This window comes from Macrotis lagotis, chromosome 4 (assembly GCF_037893015.1).
Source record: "Macrotis lagotis isolate mMagLag1 chromosome 4, bilby.v1.9.chrom.fasta, whole genome shotgun sequence".
Classification (NCBI taxonomy): Eukaryota; Metazoa; Chordata; class Mammalia; order Peramelemorphia; family Peramelidae; genus Macrotis; species Macrotis lagotis.
The window spans coordinates 25,294,451-25,311,424 of NC_133661.1; the positions used below are offsets into that span (position 1 = coordinate 25,294,451).

A 16,974-nucleotide genomic window follows, 5' to 3' on the forward strand; every position below is an offset into this window, starting at 1 on the left:
GTTTAAATGATTCCATAAGATCTGGAGAGGCATCTTTGTAAGACTGTACAATATCTAAATCATTGTTTCATTTTATTTCATTTTATTTTTTTTAACTTTCACTGACTTCGAATTCTTGTCCTTGTCAAGCACTGGTGAACTATGACAAAATAGATTGCTATACTGAGAAGCAGAATTATTTTGGAATAACAAACCTTGCATTATGTCAAATGCCCTAAAAGAATGAAATTTATTCAAGAGATGGTGATAAACAGGCTCTGATGACCTAGAAACTGACCTGATTTATTCCATATTGAAAACCTGATTTATAGGTGACCAGATATGGAAAAAGAGACTATTCATCATAAGTATTCTTATTATTCTATGGAATAAAGGCATGATTACAGGATTAAAATTATGTATGTCAAAGTCTTGCCTCATTATATCTTTTATCTTGGACTCGTGACACTGGCATTGACTTTTAGAGCTATTTCCTGTTTTTGTTCCCAAGTGGTTTATAAATTAGGAGATCATTTTTGTATCTGCAGAGAGGGCTCCCAAAGATGAACTATAGTTAAATTCATGGAGTATTTATTGAGTTCATGATGCTGGGAGGCAGTGTGGGGTGTTGGAAATAATATCTGACTATTTGGAAATAGTCCCCTCACTTGCAAACCAGTTGGTCATCACTGGGGTGACTCATTGGGATAAAATTACTGCTATATATGAGAAGAAGGGTTGTACTAAATCAATCAAAGAAAAGAGTAATGGACCTGAGTTCCAAGTTTGATTTTATGACTGCCCATGTAACTGGCTTTGCTTTCAGTAAGCCACATTCTTTCTGTTTCTCAGGTTTTTATCTGCGTAACGGGGTGGGCTTAGGACATTTGTAACTAAAGTTTGGATGTGAAATATTTATTGAACATTTGTTGTATACTCAGTTCTGAGTTAGGAAACCCAAAAGACAAATAAGACACAGATTCTATTCTCAAGATGCTTATAAGTTTATTAGAAAAATTAACACATGAAATCATAGGAACTAATCTAAGGCATAATTAAATACTAAAATGTATGATGCAGACCACATTTCCTATGGGGATTCAGTAAGGAAAAAAATTCAGTTAGGAAGAGATTAGATAAGATTAGATATCATCTCCCTTGTATATGATCTCATTAGTTATCAACCATATGCCCATTAGCATTCCTGAACACTCAGGTCAAAATAATAAAACTCATGGCAAAACTCCCTAGTAAGTTCTAACTGAATTTAAATGCATTTTTGACATTTTTCTTAACAAATTAAAAATACAGTACCATAAAGATTATGTTAATTTATGTTTTTCTTAGTCACTAGGCAGTCTATAGGGATCCATTTCTATTGCAGATTGATACCGCTGATCTAGAACACAAATGATCCTGTGGAACTCCTACTTGCTATATACCAGTGTTTTTACTCACAGGCTAGTTGGATGCTATATGCTTGGATTAGTTCTTGTAATCGTTGGAGATAACTCAGTTTCCCTTTATACTATGAGACCCTGAAGCTGAGGATATCTCTGGCTCAAGAGAGTTATTTTGTGAAATAATCCTGTTTTCTCACACACAGACAAAATGATTTTCATTTTGTTTATTAATAAAAATTATTCTACAATTCTGTTATCATTTAAAGTTTTCAAAACGTCTTAGCTTTATGATCACGTATGTTTCATAGGTTTTCAAGCTGTAAAAGAACCTTTGAGTTCTGAGTTGAAGGGCTCCTAATTTGTGTAAGTCTGTATGTGCATATATGTATATGTGTATGTGTGTGTGTGTGTTTGTGCAACTGTAGAGCCATTCTCAGAAGTATATATATATATATATATATATATATATATATATATATATGCAAAAATTCATGGGATTATAAAAGAATCCAATTCTATTTAAATATTCTTATTCAAATATTTTTTAAAAAGAAAAGAAATTCATGGGCAACAGTTTAGGAATTTTGATCTTGTTGAATATCCTCACTTTTGACCTGAGGAAAAGTAACTCATTCAAATCATAGAGGAAATAATTAATGGAGGGACAATGCAAGCCCTATTTTTGGCCTTGCTATATAGTAATAAGAACATTGAATTTAGAATCCAAGGATTCACACCTTGCCTCTGGCATATTCTGCCTGTGGGACCTCGGGTAAACTTCTTACCATTCCTTAGCATCAAGTTTCTCATCTGGAAAATGAGATGGATTGGAATAGATGCCCTAAGAGATCCCTTATAACTCTAAAATGATGAGCATATGATGCATATAGAGGTTATACCACTGAGGCAGAATAGCTTTAGAGAACCTAGGACTGAAATCAGCCCTTAGTGAAGTATTTGGAAATTGGAGTGGAGTTTGCAAGTATCAATTTCCCTGAAATGCATTCCCTGTGGAGGGGTTCCCATTAGGTATTTATTGAACATCATTAAATGCAAATTGATTATTCATGCTTTTGAGGATTAATGACTATAAATCCATTATATGACCAAAGTGTTTTTACTCAAACAATAAATAGTTTTAGGGTGTTTTGTCATGGTCAAACCATCTGTTGCTCTAAAATAGGTTGACCAAATATCATGAAATGCAGATACTTTAAAGTTGTTTGGACAGCATGACATAGTGATTCATCAAGTCAAACCAACAAGTATTTATTAAGAGCTTATATCTGCCAGATACTGTACGTTAGGCCCTGCAGGTAACAAAAGTCAGAATGATTCCAGCTATCAAAGGAGTCCCCATCCCAATGGTGGAGACAACCTGTTAACAACCAAGTTATGGAGATGGGAGGCAGCCTCAGAGAGGAAAGAAAGCATCAACAGCTGGGTGACTGGAAAGGGTCTCTTGGAATAGATGAATTTGGAAGTCAGGGAAATTAAGAGATGGTCTGAGAAGACCAAGCATTCTAACTATGCAAAGATCTAGAGAGGGGTTAGATGCTCATAATTAGCTTCAGTAAGATGGGTTCCAGTCTTGCCTGACACTTACTATCTGTAGTAGCATGCATAAAACCATTTAAACTCTTTGAGCATTACTTTTCTATTCTATAAAACAAGTATGTAGCCATAGAATCTGCCTTTTCCAGGTTTCTGAGATCCTGAAGTGAGAGAATATATGCACAGTGTTTTATATATCATATATATATATATATATATATATATATATATATATATATTTAGATATAGTGATCAGAAGGTTGATATATCTATAACTATCTGCATCTATCTAGATATCTTTATCTATATCTATGTCTATATATCTGTGTATACACACACATATGTGACAGTTAAGAGTCAGGGAGACAGTGCTCTAAAGTGGGGAAAAATGACTAGAATTAGAGGATTTTAAATCCTGTCTCATCAATTTATTCCTTGTGTAACTATCTCATCAGCTCCTCGCTTTTGTAATATTTAGCATCTGTGGGCTTCAGTTTCCTTCTCTCTAAGAAGGAAAAAGCTTGACTATAAGGATTATGCGGCCCCTTCTTAATTTACTGTAAATCTATGGATGTAGAAAGGATAGAAACTCCTTCCTGGAGTCAGAGGTACTTGGGTCCATATTCTACATTTTCCAAATACTTGTAGCCTTAATAGATAATCCCTCAGTGTTATTCCTTAATACCTTAAGTTGCAGAGAAGGTATAGATTCACAATGGTAGAGGGAAATTTCTTATCCAGAGAACTCTAAATGAATGGAATCTCAGGTCTAGTTCCATCCCATAAATTACAGTTCATCAATCAATCAATCAATAAATCAATATTTATTCAATATGTACTATGTCCCAGACACTGTGTTACAATTTTGGAGATGCAAAAAAGGTTGGAATTTACAGTCTAATGAGGAAAGCCAACATGCAAACCCTGACATAAAAAGTAAACTCTATATAGAAGAAATGGGAGATAATAAAGGGAAAGTATTGGAATCAAGTTGGGTTGGGGGTAGAATTTCTGTAGAAAGTTTATACTTGGGGTGGCTAGGTGGCATAGTGGATAAAGCACCGGCCTTGGAGTCAGGAGTACCTGGGTTCAAATCCTGTCTCAGACACTTAATAATTACCTAGCTGTGTGGCCTTGGGAAAGCCACTTAACCCTATTTGCCTTGCAAAAAAAAAAATACCTAAAAAAAAAGTTTATACTTGTGATTTTATCCATGTGGGGAACAATGTCCTTTCCAGATGCTGATCTTCCACTTTATTATATAGCTTAGAGTCTCAGAGGATTGCCTAGGGTATGGACAGGTCACAGTACTTGCTCATCGTCATGTAACTTTTATGTGCTGGGGGCAACTTTTCCAGGTCATTCTGATTCCAGTCTGAACCTCTAACCATAATGCCATGATGCCTCTCCAGTTGTGATTCCCTCATTTAAATTGGGAGGCTGTGGTTATAAATCTGACTCTATCATTGCCTCCCTGTGTAGCCCTTATCTATCCTCTCTGGTCTTGTTATCTTCATAGGCAAAATGAAATTGTTAGAGCAGTTAATCATCAAGGATCCTATTTTGGTTTGACGAGTTATAAGGAAGTTTTCTATTTGAACATTGTATGGAAGAAAAATATCATGCTCAGTTGAGTTTCTTTTAGAAGTTGGATATACCTAGAGGGATACAAAGGGTAACTAGTTTTTATTCAGCTCATGTTTCCAAATCAAAGTGCATAAAGATGTGATATTTTAGTGTCTCTTCTTCAGGCTGATCAGTAATTACTCATATAGACTATATGGTCTCATGGTGAAATTGTATAACCAAATTGGGAGGAAATTCACGATTCTATCCCCAAAGGTGATGGTGGGTGGACAGGCAAGGGGGTGGGTGGAGGAAATTATGAATTAGATTGTCTTGATTGGTCCATTTGTATGCAGGCTAAACATCCTCTGAGATAAAAGGAAGACCTTCCCGAACAAGATTCTCATGCCAATGATAAAAATACTCATTAAGTAAGTGTCTGAAGAGTACTGTGTGGGGGATCCAGCTTCAGCATCCAATTTAAGATATTTTAATCACTTTATATATGCATAGAACAAAGAATAGACTAAGCTGCTATCAAACCCATCCTCCTTTCATTTTGTTTCTCTTTTTCCAACTTCTGATTTGTTTTTCCCTTTTGCCAAGGAAATCATTTGAAAGGTAGAAGGATGATTGGGTCATAGAATTAGAGTTGGAAGGAAAGTAGTCTGAAGGTTGCCAAGATCAAGATAAAATAAATTTATAAGCTGGCTACTATTGCTTATAATGGAGCCCAATTCATTTCCCTTTTGTCTTGCTTCTAAATCATTTGTTGGACTATTGTGTGTTCTAGTATACAAAGTTCTTGGCCTTGGGAAATGAAGTGGATAATGTGGAACTGGAGAGGGATGAGGAAAGAGGAAGAGTGGAAAGTCTTCATCCTGACCTCTTAACATTATTTTGGGTTGTGTTCTTTCAGTCTCTTTTCTCTCCTCTGTGTCTTATACAAAATGACTGGACACTCATATTTTGGAAGTTCAATCTACTTTCTCAACAAAACTTCAGTGGCTCCCTCTGCCAGCTGAATAAATGTCAATTGTCTTTTCTTTCATCATTCTCCAAGATGTGGCTTATAGGTGCTTTCCAGTTCCATGTGTCATTGTTCCTTTCCAGAATAGGTAGAGTGATACAGTGGAAAGAGGCTAGATCTGGAGACTGAGGTTCTCTGTTTGATTCCTGTTTTTGACACTTTGATTGAGTTGTTTAATCTGTCTGTACCTCTGTTTCTCTTTGGCTCATTGAGAGGTTTGGATAAAGAGACCTCTCAAGTCCTTTCCAGCTATGAATCTTTAATCCTATGCTCTATATAGCTCATGTCATTATTCATTGTTCCCCTAATAGAACCCAGATTGTTCTTTCTTCATTAGTTTTGCCGACTCATACTTTCCCCTCTACTTGTAAAAGTTTGAAGTGTCCAATGTCCAACCTTTCTACAAAGCCTAATTCAGGAGCTAGGACTGCTGGTCTTTTTACCCTCAACTCTACTCCTATCTACACTCCAATACATATAAGTGCACACTCTTTCCATGTTTGAACTAATCTTTTAGGGATATCATGGGTAGGGTGTTTTATTTGACGTTAGGAAGTCTAAGTCTGATATTCAGTAATTATGTCATTCCAAGAGAGTCATCCTGATCCATATCTGGCCCCTGGACTCAGATGGCTCTGGAGTAGAAAGTAAGACAGCCTTTTGTACTGTATCCCTCACTTAAATCCAGTTCACTTGCATACTGTGGCATTACCTTCATTATGTCATGACTTTCTTCAAAAATGAAGGAAAAACATCATCAACCATATCCTGAAGAATTCTTAAATTTCTTGCAGACTCAGTTTCCTCATTTGTAAAATGAGGGTAATAATATATAGCACCTACCTAACAGGGTTACTGTGAGGTTAATATTTGGTTTTTTTTTTTTAGGTTTTTGCAAGGCAATGGGGTTAAGCGGCTTGCCCAAGGCCATATGGCTAGGTAATTATTAAGTGTCTGAGACCGGATTTGAACCCAGGTACTCCTGACTCCAGGGTCAGTGCTTTATCCACTGAGCCACCTAGCCACCCCTGAGATTAATATTTGTAAAATATATAGCAAACTTTAAAGGCTAGAGAAAAACATGACTGGAAAGAATATAAAAAAAATCATCATTATCATAAATAGCAAAATTTATGGCTATTTTCTTCAAAGAACTTTGCTGTGATCCTCACAGCAACCTTGATGTAGGTCAGGATGCTCCTCAAACTCTCAGAACTCTAGCCTGAACCAGAGTGACCAAGGAAAGTGTAGTCCAGGTATGGAGAAGTTGAGCTTAAGTTTGTCCCCAGGAGGATTGGTCAGGGAGCCAATTATGGGTCATTTGTATAATGAGAACACGTTTGTCAGCTGAGTCCTTGGATAACTGGGGTGCTTATTGCTTTTATCTTGAAGTTGACTACTCTCTACTTTTATTTTTCTGAATGATTTTTTGACTGTCTTTAGAACTGTCTTTTGCTAAGGGGATTCAAATCTATTTTTATAAAATGTATTACTTGGTAAAATTCTCAAGTTTGTAGTGTCATTGCATCAGATTGTTGAAAACTGAGGTTCCAAGAAAGTAAATATCTGTGGCAGACCTCAAACTTAGGTCTTCTTGATGTTTGATCTGGCATTCTGCCCAAGATGCCACTTACCCATAAATATATACAGGTGGGATGGCAGGAACATGTCTGCAGGGCATATCCATGGATATGAGAGCTTAAGCTGTGTGAACTTTCACTTACTAGGATGCTGCTCTTGGAGATGAACAATGGAATTTCCAGGGAGAAATGAGCTTTGGAATGGAGCATCATGGGAGGAAAATGATCTGAGTGCAGGTAAGCTATCGGTCACTCAAGAAACATTTATTAAGTGTTATACTATGCACCAACTGTACTATTTGCTGGGAATACTTTAAAGAACTGTCCCTGTCCCCAGAGAACCTAAAATCTCTTGGGAGAAGACAACACATAAAGAGGAATATAGGCAGGTGAGAAAAGAAGAGACTGTTAAGAGCTGTCCCCTGTCCACCATTCAATCAGAGGAAAGGGAGGGATTTTGGAGGTAGAGGATCCTGAGAGATGGGAGATCCAGGGTTGGATTGAGCTTCCAGGGGTTACTGACAGGATGTGAGGTCCAAGGCAGAAATAACCTTGAGTGTGTTGGAGAAGTCCAGAGCAGGGGAGAATTCATTCATTCATTTGTTTGTTCACATACCTATTTGAGAGAAGAGAGCTATGTCAGACACTGGAAGAATATTATCTATAGTTTATATAAAACATCATCCCTGTCCTCAGGGAGCTTGCCAGTTACTAGAGAATCAAATACCCAGTTAACTCGAATGTATGGTAATATTTAACAAGTACCTTAGGGAAAAGGTATAAAACAATTTGTTATGTGAGGGTCAAGGGGAAGGTTGATGGTGGATGAAGGCTTTGGGAACATTTGACTTGGACTAGATTGAAGTCAAAAGCACTTGAATGCATTTCAAACAAGAGGAATAAGGAAATTATATTGCTATGGTTTATTTTATTGTGTGTCAACTTTTAAAGAAGACATTTGTGGGTCTTGCTCTGGTTGGGTGAGCTACCCTTGGCCTTAAAAGGAACATGATGCCTAAGAGGGGTGATAATAAACTAATTAGAAGGTGATGTTACCAGGACAGTGGCTTCATCTTCCTCAGTCTGAGAACTTCTCTGAATATCATATGGGAAATACCTATCTATCCTTTGAAATTAAGGCCGTGCTTCATCCAGATCCCTATGAGTCCTTTAAATATCATATCTAATTTAAAACTTTCCATGGGGAACCATGTTTCCCTGGATTTTTCATATTCATTATTTTTATAACACAATATTGTTCTATTACATTCATATATCGTGATTTGTTTAGTCATTCCTTAAATGATGGGCACCCATTTTCTCTCAATTATTTCCTGCAAGTAAAAAAAAAATGTTGCTATAAATGATATTATATGGATGGATTTTTTCCATTTAATATTATTTGTGGGGTAAATACCTAATAGCAGCTTTGATGGATCAAAGGGTAAGTATAGTTTAGTGATTTGTGGGGACATGGTTCCAAATTGCTTTCCAGAATGACTGGACCAAATCAAGCTTAACCAAAAGTGTTTTAGTGTACATGTCCTCATATAACCTCTTAATGTAGGTACACTTTACCTGAAATTCATAAATAGATTTCAAGGGGTTTGTGAAACTAAATAGGGAAAAAAAATAAATCTGTGTTTTCCCTAACCTTTGTTTTCCTTTGTTCTTTACATATTTTAATTTATGCATATAAAGCAATATTCTAAGAAATGGTCTGTAGATTTTGGCAATCTCCCAAAGTTCACCAAAAAAAAGTTTTGAGACATTTCCTGAGTGCTGATATCACTTTATTTTTTTTTAATTTTAATTTTTTTTATCAGTTTCTTATAAGATAAGTTAGCATGAGTCAATTCCATCAGAGTCCATTTAGCTCTGGATAAACTGAATAAAGAATATTATGATTATGAAAGATAAGCAAATAAATAGTCAGGCTAGATGGTAAAGTGAATAGCATCTGAAGAAGACTTGAGTTTGAATTCTATTTTAAGATAATTATTAGTGATGTGATTCTTGACAAATCTCTTTGCCTTTCTGGACCTAGGTTCCCCCATCTGGAAAATTAAAAAAAATCCCTCAAATTCCATAACTTCTGAGATCCTTTTCAGCTATGAATTCATGATGCCATGAATTTAATTCTTGCAGAGATAAATAATTGGAATTCCTGAGCTTCCCAATCTTAGATCCTAACTGTGGACCAATGATGACTTTCCTATAATAAGGAAAACCTTTGAAACTCAGACTGAAATAGTCTGCTGATCTCTAGCATACCTTAGGCAGACCCTCCCCTGAAATATCAGCTGTAGTTTTTCTGCAAAAACAACCAGGAGTCTAGTTAATGTACCTATACTCAACTTTAAAATATTATTATTCACTTCTGAAGGTTTTCATCCATCACTGTGTAATGATAAATTTCTAACAAACTCTGTACCTGCTCCCTTAACATTCACATTTCCCTAACCTTAATACATTTCCCAGGGAAATAGCAATTAATCTTTAGCTGGGTATTAACCTTGTTCCTATTAAAATAGCCCTGTGAGTATCACAGTATTACATGTGATTAGCTTTAGGCATGCTTCTCTCTATCTTGATCCTTAGTCCATCAACACCTTCCTTTATCTCAGTTTCTTCCTTTGTCTCTTTTTTGCCATTGTCAAGGATTTGCTTGACAGTCAAACTTTGAGATAACTCCTGTTGACCTGTTAGCAATTTTTCCTCTGATCTACTTAGCATTTGATGAATGCCCCTTTGCTGTGATTCCATTTTCTTAAGTGCCATCACTGAATGAATTAGCTCAAATTAAGAATTTAAACCTCTCAAACACTGTGGAAATTATGAACCACTCATTTTAGTGATTTATAAGCAATCATCTTAGCACTGGATCTCCCTTCAGAGAGTTGCCTGCTGGTTCAACCAGGAGTTTGCTAATAATGTGAGATTATCATCATTCTGGAGGTTTTTTTTAAATTTTTTTTCTTATTTGATTGTTAAAAAAGGATTATTAGTTCATAGAGATTAGGCCAGAAAGTGGCTTATAGCAAGCATGCAAAGTAGTTTTGCAGTTTGGAGAAAAAAATTATCCCTTGATATAGATAGAGCAGTTTTTGCCAACATAAGTATAATTTTAAGCTCACCAAAATTCAGATATAACTAATATATCATAGACTGCCTTAGCTAGCCTACACCTCTTGAAGATCATATTGATCTGAATTTATTCCTTTCTCCCTAGGGTCTGTAAGGAATTGGGGATGGATCTATAGGCTTTCTGCAGATGGCTTTAGCCTCCATCAATGGTGTTTCCCCATGCATGTGTGTGTGTGGGGGGGGACCTGTACTCCAATTCATTTAGCCATTCACAGTCTGATTAGCTTTTTTGGTTTGTTTTTGTAAGTAAAGGGGTTAAGTCACTTGCCTAATGTCTCTTAGTTAAATAATCAGTGTCTGAGTCCAGATTTGAATTCAGGTCCTCTTGACTCCAGGGCCAGTGCTATATCCACTGGATGGATTAGCTTTTCCACAAAAATATTTGCTTGAGAAGGTATAATCACAAATATATAAACCTACTCCTTCCAACCTGTGGGTTATGTAGTCTTCCTTTTCCCTGCATCATCTTCATCTCTAAGAAGGGGAAAAAGATTGGGTTCATTGCTTAGCTTCATTTCTCGAGATCATGGTCCCTGTTTCAAGTCCAAAATCTCCCACCCCAAATTGAAGCACTTAACTTCTCAGTACTTCCATAAATCTCAAGATCCCACCAGTAACCCTGGCTTCAAGACCACCAGAACGTGAACTCCCCAGTTCTATGAAGATCATCTCCAGTATCTGAAACAGAAGGACAAATAGGACAAATCAGACAAAAATGCTCCTAAGGCTCATTTCTCTGAGTTAGGGGGAAAAAAGAGAGGGAACAGGAGAAGACAAATCTTTTCCTCTTTCAATGGTTCTGGAGTTGATGAAATGGTAGCTTTATCCTCTGGATGAAGGAGATAAGAGTGGTCAGAAAAGAGGTAGAAAAACAGTCCAGAAAAGACAATGAATTACTTAGTCTTAGCAGTTTTAAAGCCATAGACATGAGAGAAATGATTATTTCTCTTTGTGTTTAATAACTAAGTATTGTATCGGGATGAGAGTTTTCTTCTTTTTCTACTTCTTCATTTAGAAATCAACTAAGATAAAAAAAAAATCTATCTCAAAGATGTAACCAGGACAAGCTCTTAACAGATAGCAAAAGAAATTCCAAATTTGGGCTAATGGGAGTATTCCTGCTCAGACAGATCTGGAAAAATATTGTTTCTCCCTTCGTCAGACAGGTGATTTGGAAATTAATGTGTCTTTGACCAAGATTTGAGTGATCTGAGTCATCTACTCAAGACTCTCATTGTAGCATTCATTTTTCTCATTAATTGTTAACCAATCAGATTTGATTACCACCTTTAAGAATGGCAACTTTATCAGGACCATACTAACTGTGAATCTAACACCATGGAGGGTCTTTAGCATTTGAGAGTATCACTGACCTTATTTCATTAATGGATGTTCCAGACTTATTAATAAGATGATTAATTTGAGAGAAAATTTCTTTCAAATGTTTGCAATGTCATAGGGATTGGCTCCCCACCCACCTGGTAGAGGACAGCATGTTAGGCAAACTTGGAACCCTCAACAATTCCAGGTTACACAAGCATAGGACAAATGGGATTGTGTTCCAGAGTGTAGCTATTGGGAGGGATGGTGGAAGTATGCTAGGCAAACTTGGCAGACTTGGAACTCAGCAATTCCATGTTCCACAAGCATAGGACAAATGGGATTGTGTTGCAGAGTGCAACTATTTGGGAGGATGGTGGAAGAGGAGGTGTTTTCTCTTCTCAGACTTAACAAAGTCTGATTGTCAAGCAAATCCTTGACAATAGCAAAAAGAGACAAAGAAAGAAACTGAGATAAAGGAAGGTGCTGATGGCAGTTGCTGTTCCTGTACCCAATTGCTGCCTTGATGCCACTGTTCCTAGATCACAAACTCTGTGATCTTATTTTCTAGAGGCCCCACCCCCAACCCACATGAGAATATATGTACTACCACCACTTCTAAGGACTTATATAGTTTCACCTGTAGGTCAGGTAGTCTTAGTCAGTCTGTCCAGCAACCTTTATGAAGAGCTCACTATGGGCTAGGTAGGCACTGGGGTAGATGTAGAGAAAGGCAAAACCATTGCTGCCATCAAAAAGCTCATAATACGACATTGCAAATAATTATGTATAAGATATATGCAGATTAACTAGAAGGTACTAGCCATGGAGGGGAGAAGGTGGGAGAACTAGCAAAGGTCTCCTGAGGAAAGTGAGATATCTCATTTCACAAAAACTGTTTTAAGTTCCAGTTAAAATGTCCTTAATTGCAACTCTGCCAAAAGGATCCTTTAAAATACCCATCAACCATGAATTCTCCCCTTGATCTCACTTTTCAAGTGGGAGGAAGATTCTCGTCAGAATCACATTTTTCAGTATATTTGGCAATCTGCAAAGTCCTAGATAAAATGAGATCACAAATATCTGATTTCCATGCAGTGTGGTAGATACAACATTGTGAGGTGAAAGTACCCAAAGTCTAGAAATGCTTCTTTTATTTCATAAATAAAAAACACATAAAATTAAAAAAAATCACCTCAGACAATTCCTGTAGTGATATTAACTAAGCCAGATTTTGTTTCATTAGCTCCCATTTTCCGAAGGTCAATCCCCCCAGGATTCTCTGATACCCTTAAGGAAACTGGGAGGTTTATAAAGATTCTTTGCAAATGGCTTTAACCATCACCAATAATGTTTCCCCATTTGTATGTGGGGGCATTCCCTGCACTCCAGTTCTGTTTAGCCCCTAACAAGCTGATTAACTTTTGCACAGAAATATTTACATGAGAAAGTATAATCACCAATGCATAAACCTGCTCCCTTTAGTAGGCTCAGACAATACTACTGACATTGTCCCAAGGGTACCAATTGGTATTTGTAGAGATGGGTCCCACCTCCTTTTTCTCTAACACCAGAGAGGTGGGAATCAATAAAGAGCAACCCCAAATTCCTGGTTGGACTATTGCCTCCTTAGAACCCAATCTGAACTTGTTTTGATAGCGTCTTGCCCCACTAACCTATTCTGTTACCTGATATTTCTATAATTATCCACTTTGAGCTAGGCCTGGAAGGCCTCAAATGAAGGACAAATGTGTTCTCTGGAAGAGATAATATTTTAATCTATTATCAGGTTTTAATTCTGGATATCTGGGTTGTCAGGTGGAAGTTTAGTCACCTAGTAAGTGCTGATGAAATCTGAAACAGGGATGATAATCTAATTTTTGATTGGACAGGATGGCTTAGATATGATCTCCAACATGGAGATCTTGGTGCAGAGGCAGGTAGGTGATACAACCGAAAGACCCCTAGTCCTGGATTCAGGAAGACTTGAATTTATATGCAACCTCAATGTATGTGCAAGCCTGAACAAATCACTAAACTTCTGTTGTCTCCATTTCCTCAGCTGTTCATTTTAGTTCTTTCTCAGTGATATCTGACTCTTCATGATGCCATTTGGGGTTTTCCTAGAAAATATACTGAATTGCTTTCTTCTCTAGCTCTCTAGCTCTTACAGTTTCCTCACCTGTTCTTAAAAAAATAACAAGAATAACATCTCCCAACTTTGTTATGAGGATAAATGATCTAATATTTGTTAACATGCCTATACACAGTAGATATTAATTAATGCTAGATTTTATAGTGTTGCCTTAGGAAAGGACACTGGGCGTTCTAAAACATAAACTTTTTGAGTTCAAGGACTGTTTCCTGTCTTCTTTATATCTGTAAAGTTTGGCTAATATGTATTTGATTGCATACATTCATGCATTTTAATTGAATTTAGCACAGGTCTAATCTTCTCATGGTGTCCATTCCATGTGAGGAGAAGACTCAAGGAGAGAAATACCCAGGGAGAAGCCGGTTTGAGGTGTTGTCAGATCCAAGCCATTGCTTTTCCTTGTGGTTGATGGACACCAAAGACAACTTTTGACTATGTCACCATTTTTCCTTCAGAGGTCAGCTCTGACACTTTAAAACCTGATCTTGAAGCGCTGACTTTTCTTTCTCATGGATCACTATTAGCACATATCCCCATCTGCAACTTTCACTGTTGCTGATCAGGTTCATGAAGAATTGAATAGTTCTGTTTTAATGAAATCTAGAGCCTAGCAGGAGTCTCTGATGCTTGGATATCTCTTACTTTTATATACTGTAGTTTCTTTAAAGCATCTTCAGTAGCTCCTTTATATTCAGTTTACTTTCATGATTTGCCATAAAAGAGAGGTTGGAGGAAATGAGGAGTGAACAAATAATAGAGAAGTTATAAGGAAAAGGAGATTTGTTTTTCTTCTCAATTTTGGAATGAAATTGTTGAATTTATTTGGGCAAATAGACAATAATCCAACAGGCAGAAATGAAGAACCTCAGACATATTCATAATCCCAGAAAAGAGATATTATAAATACATAGTACCAGTTATTGAAAGGAAGAAAATTAAAAGAATAGATTCCTTCCATTTCTTGGGCTATCCAGCTCTTCTTAAACTCATAGTTTGGGTTCCTTCTGGGGATGATTTTCCCAGTTTCCCTGGGTCCACACTCCTAAAACAAGAGCTCCCTAGTTACACTAACATTCTTACCTTGTCTCTAGGTAGGTGGCCACAGGACACAAGTAGTTCAAATGAAGAAAAGAAGAAAAAAAAGGAAGAAAGTGAATGTGTATTCTGTATACTGGGCAATGTCCTAAGTGCTTTACAAATATTTTTCTCTTTTAATCCTCACAACAACTCTGAGACATTTACTGAAATAGTATAATAAGAATAGTAAGAAAAAAAAATTTCACACATGAACATGGGCATGCATAGAAGTGCCAATGACATGAATTCACCAAGACAGAGGAGACACAGGAATAGGGAATAGAGGTAGTGTGAAGGGCATTGCCTCATTCTTTTGATGTTGTAAAGTCATGGATTGCCTCCTTCTACTCCCACTGACCTTGGTCTCAAATTCTCCAATGGAGACTGATTCACTGATTCCTTATATTCTTCCTTATAACTCTAAATCTGCTGAAATCCTCTCCCAGGATGCTTATTGTAATTATGTTTTTATTTTCTTTGAAAGAACTCTGAGATCTGTGGAAAACCCCCTTATTCTACTTCTGTAGAGTCTTAGTCCTCCTGTCTCCAACCTCCTTAGCAACAGGGTCTTGCCCCTAGGTTTTGGTTTGCCCTCCTCTCAACCACTCAATTGTACTCTGAAGTTGAACCATGCTCTATGGGACTGATGTGTACCCATGTTGCAAAATACCTTTGTCAAAAGTGTTGGGGGGGGGAGGTGGAAGGAGGATTGGAGGATAATCTCTCCCTAGCTTTACTCTACCTCATGATAATGAAGATGAGGATAATGATAATAAAAAGGAGCTAACAGTTTATATAGTATTTATGATGACCCATGCATTGTGCTAAGTGAACATTTTACAATGATTATCTCACAAGAGAAGACATCAGGAGCAGATCCTCAAGAACTGACTTCTTTCTACTTAGCTGACTCTCTTGATGCTCTCTTAGAATAGTCTTTCTTTCTGAAAGGCAATATAGGCTTGGCAGATCCTTCAGTCATCAGATGAGTCAATTGTGTTCATCCAATGGCTTTTCATTTCCATTTCATCAGGTTGATTGAGGGACTTTTTAAAGATTGATATAGAACCTTTAGATCTGCTAAAATAATCAGGCACAGACCACAGGGAGCCCAACAGAGATTCTCAAAGTTATTCATTCCTCCTGTAGAAGAAAACAAATCAAATAATCAAATATGAGGCTAGAAAGCTATGTCAGAGAATTAAGACAGCAGACAAAAAAATGGAGGACGGTTGCCGTAAGATGGGGGACTTAAAGGGTACAGAAAAGGTCGCTATAGAGGCTGTTTTGTGAAGGAGGAAAGATGGCATTTTATCAAAGAGATGTTCAAAGGGCACAAGAAAACCAAAATGGAAAATCAAAAGGTACAGAAAAAAGGGGGAAAGAAAACAAGAGTATAACAACACAGTGACATCCTCAAAAAAGGCCACACTATGGCAGAAAAGGGACTGAATGTTAACACAGAATGGAAGTAAACTTTGTGATCAATGGGGTTTAACATTTACAAGGATGGAAAGGCAGTGTGTGTGTGTATGTGGTGAAAAGTATGGCTTTGGAATTAAAGGACATAGGTTGAAACTTGGGGAAGGTGGTGGTAGTTGCTATCTGTATGACTTTGGCAAATAACTTTGCTTCTCTGTGCTTCGGTCCCCTTCTTTGTAAGATGCAGGAGTTGGACAAGATCACAGAATCTGAGGTGTAAGTGATCTCACATCCTCATAAGAATATATCTGACAAATACTCATCTTTCTCTACTTGAAGCAGATTTCACCACTCCTCACAGTGGCCCATTTTACTTTCAGGTGGCCTTCTTTTAGGATGGCCTGTGAGGGCTGTTGAGCTTTGATACTACAATCACAAAGAATAACATCTTTTCAATAGTTGGATGGGGTCTTTTTACATTTGGGTTCAAAATTTCTGGGTTCAGATTTTGGCTCTGCATCTTACCACCTGTGGGATCTTGTACAAAGTTTGATATCTATTGTCTCACCTCTAAATCTGTGATTCTATAATAGTCAAAAGGCCCCAAACTCAGAAATGCCTCTGAGATCATATGGAGTTCTGATATGGGGTTGAAAGAGGTTTGGGGTCACAAAAGTAGCCTCTAGAATATAAAACTCCATTGATGATGTTATTATTGGGTGGATAACAGGGTAAGAGCTA

At 37.1% G+C, this 16,974-nt stretch overlaps 1 long non-coding RNA gene across 3 annotated transcripts in view; it reads left to right on the top strand.

Annotated features, from left to right (window-relative positions):
• LOC141523003 (uncharacterized) overlaps positions 1-16,974 on the top strand; it is a 228,158-nt gene that overhangs the window by 8,267 nt on the left and 202,917 nt on the right. For all 3 annotated transcript variants that reach the window (XR_012478302.1, XR_012478300.1, XR_012478301.1), the window contains exon 2: positions 7,260-7,349. This is a non-coding gene — a long non-coding RNA (uncharacterized LOC141523003). The remainder of the gene's footprint in view (positions 1-7,259; positions 7,350-16,974) is intronic.